The sequence below is a fragment of the Triticum aestivum genome, chromosome 2B, assembly GCF_018294505.1.
Source record: "Triticum aestivum cultivar Chinese Spring chromosome 2B, IWGSC CS RefSeq v2.1, whole genome shotgun sequence".
In the NCBI taxonomy this organism is placed as follows: Eukaryota; Viridiplantae; Streptophyta; class Magnoliopsida; order Poales; family Poaceae; genus Triticum; species Triticum aestivum.
In genome coordinates, this window is record NC_057798.1 from 645,624,797 (window position 1) to 645,640,848 (window position 16,052).

Here is a 16,052-nt window from a genome sequence, read left to right on the forward strand (position 1 = left end):
AGAGTGAAATGTGCTGGTACCTTGGAGCTTAATTTATACATAGGTGTTATGGCCATAAATGCTTAATAAAACGGCGGAAATGTTATAGAACTGACGTTCGGGAGTGGTTTTTCAGGGAACAACTCTTTGGTGCATCTTATTCCACCTGGGAATCTTAACACTGGTGACGTGTAGCAATTTTCATGGAGCACACGGTTTGCTCCCATGCACCCTCCTAGGCAAGGATGCAATCGTTCGCTCGCATACACCCTTCCCGCGAATCTGATTCCACCCGTGATTCTTAACAGTTTTTTTTGGCATGGTGGCAAAGTGCTAGTTCACGGTTCCTGCATTGTGTTGTGATGAATTTATTTTATAATATGCTCTGGTATTATAACCACAAAAATGACAAAAAAGTAGATACCAGAACAAGCAGACAAAACCTTGTGATCGAAAGGTGAATTATCATAATCCAATTCTATGCCAAACATAGGTTTAGAGCTTTGAAGTAAAATCTAAACTCGGCTAAAATCTGGCTACCATTGTTGAGGCATGGTGTTACACAAAGGCCTCAAAAGGCTTGAAAACATTGGTGATTTTCAGAGGTCTAAGAGGAGAGTGAAGTTGTTTAGTGCGTGATTGTGTTTTTGGCCTCAGTGTCAGCCAGTCGTCATTGTGTGAGCCCCTTGGGAGCTCCTATTCCATGTTAAAACTGTGGAATTCGCTACTATAATGTTCGCATGGGCTTGCCTACAAAGCTCTCGCTCGCTCATCTTAGCTTCCTACTCCATTTGCTCACTTAGTATTTTTTTTCTCCCACTTGCTCCACTGCTATCTTGTAAAAAGTCCACTAGTTTTTTGGAAAAGTTTGTTAATCCAAATATGTTCATGGATTTTAAAACGTTGCAAATTAAAAAAAACATGAATTTCAATAAATATCTGAAAATTTAAAATATTCACTGATTTCAAAAAATATTCACAAAATTGAAAAATGTTCACAATCTTTACAAATGTTTGTGAACTTTAAAAATATTCATGAATTTAGAAAGTATTAGGATATTTTAAATGATGTTCAATTTTTAATAAATGTTCATGAATTAATATATGGAAAAATAAAATTTAAAAATCGAAAGAGAAGAAAAATAAAAATAAAAATAAAAATTAAGAACCCTCAACTAACAACACACACCCTTACAAGCGAGCCCCAGTGACCCCACAACCCCTGATGAATTATTAGATTCCAAAATCTTGGGAGCTTAGTATCTTAAAAAGATTAGATTAGATTGGTCGGAACTTATCCATGCATGAAAATGGTGTTACTGAAATTTGAAGTCCTTACACAGCTGTCCTGGTGGATTGTCTCCATAAGGCACACATAATTGGTTCCATAACTGATAATCACTTTTTGTTGGATGCTAACAGGATGAGGGACAAACTAGCGGGTATAATTAGGACTGAAAGTCTACTCTGTATCTTTATTTTGCTAGATATTGTAAACAACACAACATGCATGTATGATTTGTGTATTGGCCAAAACACCGTGTTGCACTATCCAGATTATCATGTACAGCACAGTTGTGTATACCAATACAAAGTAATTATTATTGGGCACAAGCAAAGAAGCAACTAACGTGCACTGTTCACTAGCCCTAAACGATCTCAAAGTCCTAAAATGTCGACAAGTGTACTATGGACAGATGGGTCTGCCAAGGCCCGCTGACCAGCCACAGCATAAAATACCAGTGCCGATAACTTAATTAAGCACCCGCAAAAAAAAGTTAATTAAGCAATAACCCTTCCTTGTTTATGCAAGATTCGTCCTTGATTAGCGCGTGAAAGCGCCACCCCGCGCTAAGCATCTAGCAGCAGCAGCTGCTTGTCCTCTCTGGGGGAGGCTCCAACCTGATTGAGATTTCGACGCACAAATAGTCTATGACAGTGGTTATGGGCTTAGGCTACTCATAGTGGGGAGTATCATGTAGTAGTATCATGCATATGATACTAGTATATGATACTAGCTTCACAGTGCATGGTAACATAAAGTAGTATCATAGATGACCATATTTATTGCCATGCATGACACAAAGTACCGTAGCATTTAACATGATATGATATCTACTTATGTTATTCTAACACACTCTCTCTTCTTTAATTATGTGCCACATAAGCATGTTTGCTAGTTTCAAGTGCATGTTACCGGTTATGTTACCCCCACTATGGCCAGTCTTATGGCCGACGCGGCATCCAACGCGTCAAAGCGAAATATCCGCTCGGATAAACGACGGTGCTTTTCTGGTCTCCCCCTTTCCTCTCACTGATTTTCTTCCGGATCGAGTGTAGCGGCCATCACACAAGCAGAGAGATAAGCAAATCCGTGTCTCTCACGAAAGTAAAAATGTGTTTTTCTGTTTTCAAATAGGCATGGCTGTGTATCTCGCGAATCCATGCCTCTCGCGGTAACAAACCCGTGCCTCTCAAGGAGGTTTTTTTTTGTTTCCGAGAGGCACGGACGTGCCTCCCGAAGAAGCAACGGCGTGCTTCCCGAGGAAGCAAATCCATGCCTCTAACGGAAGAAAAAAACGCTTTTCTCACGAAAAAAATTGATTTTTTTGGTCTAGAAATTAACAAAGATCAGTCGAAAACGAAAACCCGAAAAATCCTGGGAAAAATATCTAAAATGACGAAAATGCGTGCAAAAAAAATCGAAGGAAGCGTACAGAGCGCGACACATGGCGGCCCAGATGCCCGTACCACAGTAGCATTTAAGCCTCGGTAGCACCAGATACTCTCCCGCTCTGGCAACTACCGACAATTTATTTTGTCGAAACATGCGACATGAGATCTACTTTCAAAGATCTCTCTACAGGAAAGCCAATGGTGAAAGCGGATCGACAATTGGGTTTACGGTTTGGGAGATAAAACTTTTTTAACTTCAAATTTGAAAGAATCCTTTGATGATGTCATGCATATGTGTCATTGCTGCATGCAAGAAAGAGAAAAACCTCCACATGGGAAGACCTTTATGTCTACGTAGTAGTGTCCTTGAATAAAAAGTGCGCTAGATGGCATTTTTCAAAACATACTCTAAATACTAAATGATACAAAATGACCAAGGAATAGAACTAGTATGTTGTAGGGGAAGACCTAGGCATTGTTCGGACTGTGGATGGTCTTGGGTCGGGCTTTGCAAAGACCAACCTCAAAATTCTAAGCCTAGGCCCAGCCCATCACATGGCCTGAAAATGGCTACTTTTGCATTTAAATTTAATAAATGACCTATTTTGGTATTGAATAAGGCAATATATACCTATTTTCATATAATATCATCAGTACACATGTTTCTTGGGTTTTTTCCAGGCTGGAAACTGAGGCTTGAGCAGACCTCTTATAATACTCTTTGAACTAATAGATGTTCATAATTTTTTTCAAAAACTCATTAATTCCAAATTATTCTTCATTTTCTCTAAAATTCACCAAATAAAAAAATAACAAAATAAGAAATAAGAATGCAACAATTATTTAAATCAAAAACATTTTAAGAAGTGAAAAAGGAAATAAAGTACACACAAAAATAAATAAAATTAAAAGAAAAGAGTATGTAAAATAAAAAAGAGATGAAAGAGCAAAGCCTGTAAAAATGAAACAAAGGGAAAAACAAAAGGACAGAGGAAAACCCCCAAAAAAGCTAAAGAAAGCCGGCGCTTGCGGTTGGCTGGCCCATTAGTACTGTGGGTGCATGTTTTGCCGAAATCACTTTTAAGGAGTACTCGTTGCGAAGATCATTCCAATTCCCCAGGTTACGACAAGTGGCATGCTGCATGTGCGCCACTTGTCGCAACCTGGGAGTTTTCTCTTTTTTCGTAGATCCGTTTATTCAAGATGTTTTATTTCTTAAACCGTGCATCCAAATCTCGAACCGCTTCCGCCGTTGGATTCCTCGCGTCGAGATCTTCAAAACTAGAGCCCATGTTGATAGGTTTTGATGAACTTTTTTTTCATGAAAAAAACTGGACGAAAAAATCGGACAAAAAACCGAACCAGGAGCACGGGCTTTTCCCTTTCCGAAAGAGGCACGCACGTGCCTCTGATGAAATCACAACCGTGCCTCTCGCGAAAGCAAAAAAAACAGAAAATGCATTTTTTTTCATTTCCGAGGAGGCACGGCCGTGACTCTCGCGAAAGCACAACCGTGCCTCTCGCGGAAGCAAAATCGTGCTTCTCGCGAAAGAAAAAAAACAGAAAACACTTTTTTTTTCGTTTCCAAGAGGCACGGCCGTGACTCTCGCGAAAGCACAACTGTGCCTCTCACGGAAGCAAAACCGTGCCTTTCGGAAAAGGAAAAAAAAATAGAAAACACATTTTTTTCGTTTTCAAGAGGCACGGCTGTGCCTCTCGCGGAAACAAAACCATGACTCTCGCGAAAGAAAAAAAAAGGAAACGTATTTTTTCAAAAAAAAATCGAATTTTTTTTTTGGTCGAAAAGCTAGGGAAGACCTGTGGAAAACCAAAACATCGAAAAAACCTAGAAAAATACCGTTTAAAAAGCCGAAAACGCGTGCGGAAAAATAAAATAAAAAAAAGAAATCCGGAGGGAGCGTCCAGAGCGCGACAAGTGGCGAATCACCAAGTGGCGCTGATCGTTGCGAGGCTTCCGAAAGAGCGCTCGTTAATTAGTTGCTCTCGTCTTTTGCTTGAGGGGACTCTAAGCCGCAAGCCCCAATTGGGCTCCTCCTTTGTGCATCTAATATTGGGTACCAATAGAAGAACCGCATCCACGTCAAAAAAAAATCATAGAAAATCGTTTGTTCGATTTGATGTATTTTGGTAAATTAATAAAGCTGGATAATTTGATTAAAAAGAAACCGTCTTCATAGAACATCCAAATCACTGCATGTAAATGCATTATTTTTGACCGTACATGTAAATGCATTAGGTAAGGAAATAGTCTCTACAAAAATACTATAAAGAAAGGCAAAAAACAATGATGAAATGTACCAAAACGGCCAGAAGATGACAACAACCGTGCAACATGCAAACCATATTTTGCTCGGTGCACCTCCTCAAGCAATTCACACCACTAATAAATTGTAACCGCTCCATCCGAAATTACTTGTCATAGTAATGGATAAAAATAAATGTATGCGAAACTAAAATACGTCTAGATATATCCATTTCTTCGACAAGTATTTTTTGGTAGAGGGAAACCACCGTTGGTGATTTTGCACGCCACGCGTAGAGTCAGGTGCGTATAGTTTGCCAATGGAGCGCGCGTTGGTTACTTTCGATCGGCCTAAAGAGATGGGGAAACAGGTAAAAAAAAAACCAAATTACCAATTCAAGCAAATCAGGAAATCCTACCAGAACAAGAGTGAATCGTCCGGCCGGTCCTCTCGATCCCGGAAGTCCATGCAGCGTGCTTCATTGGAAGGAAGCCTGGATGATGCGTGGACGGCGTCGCAGCCGGACCGGAGGTCAAACGGGCTACTTCCATGATGGTGCGAGCGAGGCCTTGGCACCAACCGTGGTCCGTGGAGCAGCCGGGAGGAGGAAGGCTCGACGAGGACGACCACTCGCCTGCCAGCGATTTGCCGGCGGCAAGGAACGGCCCCCGGTAACTTTACTGTCCGACATGGGGTAAAAGATGCATGCACGGACCGATCGATCAAGTGATGCTGTAGCTGTACAGGCTGGCGTCGCCGAAGGGTTTATATAGCACCAATAATACTAAACATACAAAGGTTTACATGCTTTTACACGCTGATTATAATCTTTTCAAACTAACTAACTTCTCCTCCCTGATTTTTATGGGATGGGCCTCTTTTTCTCCTTAATCTTTAATCAAAGTTCATCGGAATAAGGGAAGTAACTCATCCGGGTTGTTAGAATAAATCCGAGTCACTCCGTCGATCATCCGAGGACCAAGCAATCACACAAGCACGATACCGAGATTTGTTAACGAGGTTCACCGATATGGCTACATCCCCGGGGCCTGACTATGGGCACTCCTCCCCATGACACCGCTACAATACCGCACCCGGTCGCCCTGGACACCGGCACATGCCGCCGGCTTCCTCTGCGTTCCGGTGCTATTATGTTGGCATAGGTTACATCGTGTGTCTACCCCCGCTATGTAAGAGAGGCCTAGGATACAAGTGTCCTACTAGGACACGACTCCATATCCTATCTAAACACAATACTACTCAGAGTCCAACTATAACCTACCTTGTACACAATATTCGACACAACTCTAACAAACTCCACCTTGGCGAATATTCTCCACCACCATGAATTTGTCAATGTGTCAAACTTCCATGTACATTGGACTTGAGCTTATCCCGTGAGTTTCGCTGCTACTCCAAAGACTCCATATGACTCCACCTGCAACTTGTATTCCCTTCTTTTCTTGACCACGGTCAACACTCGAGCAAAATTAAGTTCCTTGTTACTCTAACTTGTGCTCCCAACTTCCAGAGTACCCGTTCAACGCCATCACACACCGATCACTGACCTGTGTGAAAGTGAACAACTCACATATTGGGTGTCACACATAAGAATTACCTGAACTCAACATCACCGCTCCTTTCTTGACTGCATGTCTGAAACTTGAAAGAATTTCACCATTGCTTGTAGTCATCCCGAGTCAAATTCGCAGTTGTCTCACCACATGTATGACCACCAGAGTCCTGGCCCGTCTCCATGTCCCGTGCGCACCGCACGCCTCGCCGCTATTACCGCGTCGAGCCTCTGCTGTCCCGGTTGCGTCTCAAGGGTCGTGAACCCACACCACTCAACCCCCACTGCAGAGTACCACCGATCATCACTGACCGATGACGAGTTTCACGCTTCCATCAGACCACTGGGCTCCAATCCGAACTGCATGTCACTCGCTTTTTCCCGCTGAATAGGCTTCGACTCTCTGAGCTCTTACGCCGTAGCCCCTCAATCAGCACCAAGTGAAGTCCTCTAGACTCCAACTCCACCTTCAACATGACTCCATGGTAGATGATCAGTCCACCCCCGCGCCTCATCGACTTCAAGCTCCGTGTATACATCATCTTGAATCAATCCCGCGCCATAGTCTTGTCGAAGTCACACAAGCCCTCGGGCCCGCGCCACGTGTTTCCACGCCCCAGAAGTCGGTCACCATCAACATCACGCACCTATGTCGTCTTCGCCGATCCCACCACCGTCTTCTGTACCAACCGACTTGTGTCGATCCGTCAGACTGTTCAGTCCGACCCAGCCGAACTCGTTCGACTGTACGACATGCTCCGGACTCGACAAGCCTTGTACGCACGTCGCTGTCCACGCCACACACACGGTCCAAGCTATCTCAGCAAACTTGACCTGAAAAATTCTTCCATGCAAAGTTGACCCCACTGGACTTCGTTGTGCACAATTTTTCTATCTTCTTTTGCTAGTAGCTTCTTCTTGCATGGCGTAGACCCTCTTTTTTCTCTCTCAAACAAATCCCGTGCCTTTGATTCCTTCGGCTTAAGGCATACCACACGTATCAGTACCAACTCCGTATCGTCAACGCCTGACCGCTGCTCGCCTCGGTAACCCAGCCCTCACGGCTGCACAAGGGCCTAGCCCATCAAGATACGCACACAACCAGCCACCTGGGCCAGCCTGCCACGTCCTAGGCATGCCCATGAGCCACGTTGACTACAGCTTCCCTGCATGGCTGCAACCCACCGGAGTCGCAGCGAAATCGCATTACCTTACCTCCCCCGCGTCGTCTCCTCCGAGGCGACTCGGGGGCCAACCCTAGCCGCCGCCACCTAGTCCCCCCGTCCCCCTCCCTCCCTCCGCCGCCGCCAGAGGTGGCCAGCGGCGCGGCCGCTCGGCACCCATGAAGGTGGCGGCGAGGACTTTGGCGGATCCACTCTGAGTGGAGAGCCTCGGCATCCGGGGCGGCGGCCCCGGAAGGCGGCCAGCGGCGTGGCATGTGCGGCGGGCGGCGCCGTAGGGTGCAGGTGGGCCGCCTCCCCGGTCGTGCGGGCGGCATGGAGGCGCTGGGCGTCGGCGGCTGCAGCAGCTCCTCGTAGGCCGGCTGTATCTTGGAGAATCGGCATCTTCTTCCTCGATCTGCTCCGATCCGCGCCGCCCCCTGTCCCAGGTGGCTCCGGCCGCCGTTTTCGGGATGCCGGGTGTGCGGATCTGGTGGTTGGATGCGGATCCGGGGGAAACCCCTGGCCGGCGCGGCGGCCACACTGAAGATATCGCCTTTGGGCGTCGTTCCCCTTGCTGAAGGCTTCGGTGGGCTTCCTGCACCTCCCACCCCACCCAGCAGCTCAGGTGAAAGCCTCAGTTCCTCGTTTCATGGCGACGACGGCACCTTGGTGGCGTGAACTTTCCTGAAGGCGTCGTCAGGGAAGTGCTCAAGTGGTGGTGGAGTCGGTGGTGGTTCGACGGCGGATTGTAGTGGCCTGATCCTCATCTTTGGCAACTTGCTCGGGTCCAGGTGTGGAGGGTTGCCTCCTATCCTTGACCGATGCGTGGTGCTGCATACTCTTGGCCTTCTCCGGGGTTTTCAGCGCCTTCGTCTCGACAACTCTCGCCCGGTGCTCTGTCTTGCTGCTGCCGGCAACGGTGACTGGGTGTTCGGCGCCCCGTTTTCGTGTGGGTTTGTTCCTGGTGCATCTCCTTCGGTTGCTTGGGAACGCTGATCTGGGTTCTAGGGTGAACCACTCCGCAGGCCGCCGGTGTGGCACCCGCCGAGCCCGGGTGAAAGGGTAGGGGCCCTTTGCGGAGGCGGAGTCAGGTCATGTGTTGCCCCTGTTTTCCTTCTGATGGCAATCAGTGACACACTACATGCACGGTGGTGCCTTCCTTCCATAGCTTTAGTAGGTTAGCTGGTTTTGGCTATACGGCGTTCGACTTCGAGTTGTTCTACTGAGCACAATGTATCTGTATTTCCGCTCTTTGTTTCTTGTTGTAAGTGGCAGTCCTGTAATCCTGGCCGGTTGATGGCTTTGTTAATTCAAAGTCGGGCTCTTTCTTGAGCCTTCTTTCTAAAAAATGGCTGCAACCCACCACCAACGCTAGAGTTGGTCCGCGGCGCTTCGAGTCCGCTAGCTGCTACACGCCCGTACGCGACGCCCGCTGAGCGATTGCGAGTGTCCGCCGCGCCTGCTATCCGATCTCGCCGAGAACTCCCTGTCGATCGCTTCTTCCAAACACGACGCCATCTTCCCGAATCTTCAACTCGAGCAACCTTGATCCACCGACGCGACAACTTCGCTGCCATGTCTCCAATCACACACGTTGCACCTTGTTAGATCCCATTGACAGCTTTCACGTGCTCTCCTCTAAATCAATGATCCGTAGCCTCCGAACAACCTAGCTCATGATACCACTTGTTAGAATAAATCCGAGGCACTCCGTCGATCATCCGAGGACCAAGCAATCACACAAGCACGACATTGAGATTTGTTAACGAGGTTCACCGATATGGCTACATCCCCGGGGCCTGACTATGGGCGCTCCTCCCCATGACACCGCTACAATACCGCACCCGGTCGCCCTGGACACCGGCACATGTCACCGGCTTCCCCTGCGTTCCGGTGCTATTATGTTGGCATATGTTACATCGTGTGTCTACCCCCGCTATATAAGAGAGGCCTAGGATACAAGTGTCCTAATAGGACACGACTCCATATCCTATCTAAACACAATACTACTCAGAGTCCAACTGTAACCTACCTTGTACACAATATTCGACACAACTCTAACACGGGTGGTGAAGGGGCGCCACTAAACAAGAAAAACGTATTTGACGCCTCTCAACTACGGCAAAATAGTTATGATACACACACACTTGTACTGTACTATACTGTTAGAGTGGGACATGCAAAAAATCAATGCAAACTTGCAAAGCATCTTTGAGTTTTCTTTCCTCCGGTGATATACATGTTATATTCAAACTGCATGTGACGACAGGGGCATACCAAGTTCCCAACGTTAGGTATGTCAGTCAGTGTTTTTTACAAGGTATTTGTCATTGAGTAGTATATATGCACATGTCAATCAGACGTCGCGACCGATGCATGCTGATAAAAAAGGAGCATAAACCATTGGCAAACGTGTCTTTGAATGCATTCATCTTATCAAGGAAGCAGAGGTCACAGAGAAAAGTCTTCAGAGGGCATGTGGTGTGCCACGGTGCTCTCCATTGTTGGGAATCGGTGGAGCGCCCGTCTGAGGGATGTTGATCCTCAAGATGCTTAAATTCGGGAAGGCTACAATACAATCTAACCTTAGAGCATCTCCAACGCTGATCCTCATCCGAAAATTTATCTGGGCCGTCTCCCATATGAAGTGGTTGCCGCACACTCATGCCGCTCTAGGACCGGTCTATAGGGCCAACACAACATTCATGCCGTCCCAGAGTGGACGCGACCTCTCACTGATGCCAAACTGAAACGGTGCGCGTGCCAAGATGACCTGAGACTCATGGTTCTTTTAAACTTGATTAATTAACAAGGAACAACTCCGTGTTATTCATATTTTGAAGAATGAGAAGCCACTGATGATTCATGCGAATCCTTCGGAGCATATTCATGCATATATAACCGAGTTTAACTTCATTTCGTATGTGTGCACGAGTATTTAAGAATCATGAGAAATTTTGCCAAATTTTGATGGGCACAAAAACATAGAGGTTCGGCAGCAGGACAACATTACTGATATTATGTGGATCATTTGTGGCGTTGAGGCTGAACCCCTGCCAGTGCGGGCAGTTTCCAGGAACGCCCGCGATATTTTGCAAAAGCCAGAGTCCTTTTTCTTCTTTTGTGTGGGCCGCACTTCTGGTATTTTGCTTTTAGAGTCGGGGTCACTAATTATCTACTCCCTCCGTTCCAATATGTAAGACGTTTTTGACACTATCATAGTATCAAAAAATGTCTTACATTTAGGGAGTATAAATGTACACAAGTTTCTCTAATAGTGGTCGTTACCTGTTAGAGCTTCTTATATTAACATAATTGGAAGGGCTATGGATCACATATTTCTTGAGCGGGAAAATGTTCTGCTGATCTCATCTCATTTCTTCTTAATTACTCCTACATCTTACCACTACGTGTCATTTTTTTTGCGGGTTACAACTACGTGTCATTGCCATCGCAGTGCTTATAAAAGTGGCTACTCTTGCCTTGCTGTTCTTCCAAGCAAATTAAGCTGCGACCCATCCTGATGGAGCTAAGCACAGCCACTCTCATGTCTATCTCTGTCGCCTCACTGGCGATTCTTGTGTCGTTGCTTCGCCGCAAATCGGCACCAAGCTCCAAGAGGAGGCGGCCTCCTGGTCCACGGTGTCTCCCCTTCATCGGAAGCCTCCTCCACCTCCTTACCTCGGAGCCGCAGGTCGCTCTCCGGGACCTGGCGAAGAAGCACGGGCCGGTGATGTACCTGCGGCTGGGCCACGTCGACACCGTCGTGATCTCCTCCCCGGCGGCGGCACAGGAGGTGCTCCGGGACAACAGCCTCACGTTCGCGTCGCGGCCGAGCCTTCTGGTCACGGAGATCCTATGCTACGGGAACACTGACATCGCCTTTGCGCCATACGGCGCGTACTGGAGGACACTGCGAAAGATCTGCATGGTGGAGCTCCTGAGCGCGCGGAAGGTAAGGCAGTTCGCACCCATCAGGGATACTGAAATCCTATCCCTCGTTAGGAATGTCCGCGCTGCCGCCAGAGGCGGCGAGCCAGTAAATCTCGGCGGACTGCTCGTGTCTTGCTCGAACACGATCAGCGCAAAGGCGACGTTCGGTGAGGGATGCGACGCCGACCTCCAGGAGCAGTTCTTGTCTGCGATCGGCGTGGCACTGGAGTACAGCGGGGGGTTCGGCGTCGGAGACCTCTTCCCGTCGCTGTGGTTCGTGGATGTCGTCACTGGGGTGAGACGCCGGCTCTGGCGAGCGCACAGGGTCCTCGACGCCGTCTTTGAGAAGATCATCACTAGGTGCCAGGCGCGGCGGGAGGAGAAGAAGTCAACGGCGATGACCTTCTGAGCGTCATGCTCAGGATCAAGGACGAGGATGGCCTTGAGTTCCCCATCAGCACCACAAACATCAAGGCAATCATAGTGGTAACGTGTTTTTCCTTGAAAGATTCCCATGGTCGATGCTTAGAGTAGTACTGGCTATATATGTGTTATTTTTTCTCATTCATGTTCTTCATGTCGATTAATTTCGATTAGGATATGTTCACGGGAGGGACCGAGACAACATCATCAGCCGCCGAGTGGATCATGTCGGAGCTCATGCGAAACCCGGAGGTGATCGCGAAGGCGCAGGCCGAGGTGCGACAAACACTCGACAACAAGAACCCACGAGACCAGGAGAGCCTCATAGAGGGGCTGTGCTACACGAGGATGGTGGTGAAGGAGGGCTTGAGGCTGCACCCGGTGCTGCCGCTCCTGCTCCCACGTGTCTGCCGGGAGACCTGCGACGTCGGCGGATTCGAGGTCACGGAGGGCACCAGGGTCATGGTTAACGCGTGGGCGATAGCGAGGAGCGCCGAACATTGGCACGACGCGGAGGAGTTTAGGCCGGAGAGTTCGTGGATAGCACGGCGACAGACTACACCGGCACGCGGTACGAGTATTTGCCGTTCGGCAGCGGGAGGAGGATGTGCCCCGGCGGCAACTTTGCGATGGCCACGCTGGAGCTCACTGTGGCACGGCTTCTCTACTACTTCGACTGGAGCCTCCCGAACGGGATTCGACCGGAGGAGCTCGACATGGACATGATCGTCGGCGCAACGGCAAGAAGAAGAAACCAACTGCACCTAATTGCGGAGCCCTATAATGTCCCAATCGATCTTTAAAGCCGATGTTTGTGACAGTTCACTTTCGTTGTTCTGCCATGTGGGATGAATGTCTATATATGTCTTGTTTTTATGCAATGTAATGCACAAATAAATAATTTTGGCAGATAACATTGTATAGAGTAAAATTCAGTTGTGGTCACTTAATTGCGCATTTTGGTCATCTAACAAATAAAATAACGATCCAACCCGCAAGACTTTGCATGACCCATGTAGATAAACCAAAACAAGGGAAGAGGATTTAGAGCTCCTGGGTGCTCGACCCCCTATATAAACATTACTGGGTGCAGGGGCGGACCTACTTAGTGCTGAGTGGGTGCCTAGGCCCCACGCAATTTTTAAAAATTTCAAATAGAAATTGCTTGTATTCAAAAAGAAAATTTTGAAATTCTTTAAATTTTATAATAAATGTCCTGACTCCAATGATTTTCCCCCACTCCACACTAAAATATCTCTTCCTACTCTCCCGCTAAAATATTTAATCTCTTTACCAAGCTCAGCGACTCTAACAACTATTTTCCTAATTTGCCTATCAAAAAAGGCTTCCGACTTGCTTTATATGTAAAGCAGCACGACCAGAAACATATGACTCAAGAAAAAAAGGCCAAACCGATACAAGGTGATGAGAAAATCATCTTACAAGTTACAGAGATGTTCTAATAAAAATCCTCTTACAAAGCAGATCAAATATAAAAGAAGGGTACACTACTGCTCACACCTCAACAAGATGAAGTGAGGCTATTGACTAGAAGAAAACCGGTGCCTCCATGAGAAACCACCAAACATGCATGTAACAGACGCACCAATTGCAAGTTGTCGTCGGAGAGGACACTCTTTGCTCGTGCTTCAGGTCATGAATCGCCAATTCTACCTGCAGAGGATGAGGAATGAGAACTAGCGATGCCACTGACGTCGCATGTAAAATATAGGAAGCCGTCGGGGATTGCCCCATGCCAGAGTCGAAGATGCATTGAGAAGGATCGGAGCTCACCCACCATGTCAAACGGACGTAACCGGAGGGTGCTGGAGCTCCACGACCCCCCCCCCCCTAGGGTGACGATGCAACACGCATCCACGGCACGATCGAAGGACGGTCAAGGGTTTTCACCTAGGAGCCCTGGCACGGAGAGGGGGACCACGAAAGTGATCTTTGATGTTGAGTGACCATGAATGAAGGCAATACTCGCTAATATTAACAAGAAAAATGAAGAAATCGATTTTGGTTGCTAAACTTTCAAAATACGGTAAATTTGGTCCATGGTCCTAGTAAAAGCGATATAACCGGTGGGTGGTGGTGGTTTTACAGACGTTGCAACCAATTAGAATAGAAGATAGACAATCATAAGAAAAATACCAAAGCTTAAAAGAATATGGAAAATAAGAGGGACATTTAAAATCTTGCATGGATAAACATCTAACAAAATATTTTCTTAAATAAATTAAAATGGTATTAAAAAACAAAGATATGTTATTAGAAAGATGGATCTTGAGAAAATTAATTTTTCGGCGTTGAAACCCATGAACAAACACCATATTTCTTTGTTAGTTTTGCATTTTCTATCTCCAATGTATGTACTTATGATAATTTTTGGCTTCCTACCTTTTGGCAGTTTACGTTTGGAAATTACATGGTTTTCAATGTTTATCATATAATATTTCTTAAATTTCAAAATTTTCCAAATTTCAAAGAAGATTCTAGGTTTTGATTGATAGGTTTTTCTTGAATGATTCCACTATTAATAATATTATCTATTGATTTGTTTTCTTAACCTTTTTTTATCCGTCTGTTAGCTGGGCTACTATGTGTGTGAATCCACTGTCTGCCATCTCACATACCGCTTTCACCGATAATCAAGGTGAAAATTTAGTAATTTCAAAAGTTTTACATCCTCCATATCAGGTATTTTTGTTAAATAGCCAACTATGAATCACCCAATAGTGATTATGTGGATCTCTACCCAGGAGATGGGTCAACTATTCAATGGTGGTCGTGACTTCTGAGGCGTGTGCATGTGGTACACGCTTTGGGTTTGCTGGACTGGATGTGTTCTTCCGGTACGTCATGCAGGCGATATGGCGATGACCCCGGTTCTAGATGGTGGGGGCGTGGCGCATCCTCCGTTGTCGAGTTTATAGGTGTGGTAGTGGTAGTTTCGGGTTGTTTGATGTATGTTGTTGTCAGACCTTTATTAATTTAATAAGGATGGTTGTGTGCATCAATTGATGTACCTCATCGCGCACCGCTACGCAACACGCCGTTGATGCTATGGGATGCGTTAGACCACCGGACAGACCTCCACCATGTCGAGGAAGGCCGGTGAGGCAGACAACCATGATAGCACAACACGAGCTCCACATAAGAATTTGCACCACCAGTTGAGGGGAAGAAGGTTTGTCGTCGCCAACCACGTGGGGGCTTTTGGCTTTCCCCGTCTACATAAGGCATCGGCGGTGCCGGGTAGGGTGGGGAAAATGACGCGGGCATCGTTTTTAAGTGCTTTCATCGGCCTAGGCATTGTAATATTGGTTTATATTTACGAAATAAATAGTGCATTATACATCGCAATTATAGATAATACACGAGTATTCTACAACAACACGATGTCAAGGGCATGTGCATACATGAGAACCAACCTGTGATTGGAAGGTTAGCAATTAGGAGGCGGTGCTACCCAGCCCATCATGGATCAAAACTCAAATTTGACGCTTTGGTAACTCATAAAGGCGAAATATTTATTTGTTGGAAGGCGACGTTTACGTCAAGAGCAAGAAGTCTATGGTATTTCGTCAATCTCAAGACCGGCCAGCTCTTATAGGGTGAGTGTGGAACACTAAGTCCGTATCTCACATTTGCAGGTTTAGGATTTCTGAGTGAAGACCATGCCCGTGATTTCTGAACATTCGTGAAAACAATGCCAGGCCAGCATATTAGACTACTAGGGTGTCAATTTAGCACCAATTATTGTTACTGAAACATGGACTATGATATTGGAGCATGGTGCTCATGCTGAGCGCCAGATATTTGTTTACCAAAATATATTCTGCTGCGTTAGAAGGACGAGCTACATCGACGTGCGGGGATCGGCGGATTATTCGAGGGGGCTGGTGGGAGATGCTTGGGACCTGAACTTTGTCCTCCATGGCGCTGACTGTGGATGCGCCTTTGTCCACTAACGAAGATGCGTCTTAATCATGTGGTAGACAGCAGTGAGCAGTCCTATTACTAAATGTGCGCACG

The 16,052-nt window shown here is 46.6% G+C and overlaps 1 pseudogene; it reads left to right on the top strand.

Annotated features, from left to right (window-relative positions):
• Window positions 1-11,178: 11,178 nt before the first annotated feature.
• On the top strand, window positions 11,179-12,814 carry LOC123041877 (9-beta-pimara-7,15-diene oxidase-like; annotated as a pseudogene).
• Window positions 12,815-16,052: the final 3,238 nt, after the last annotated feature.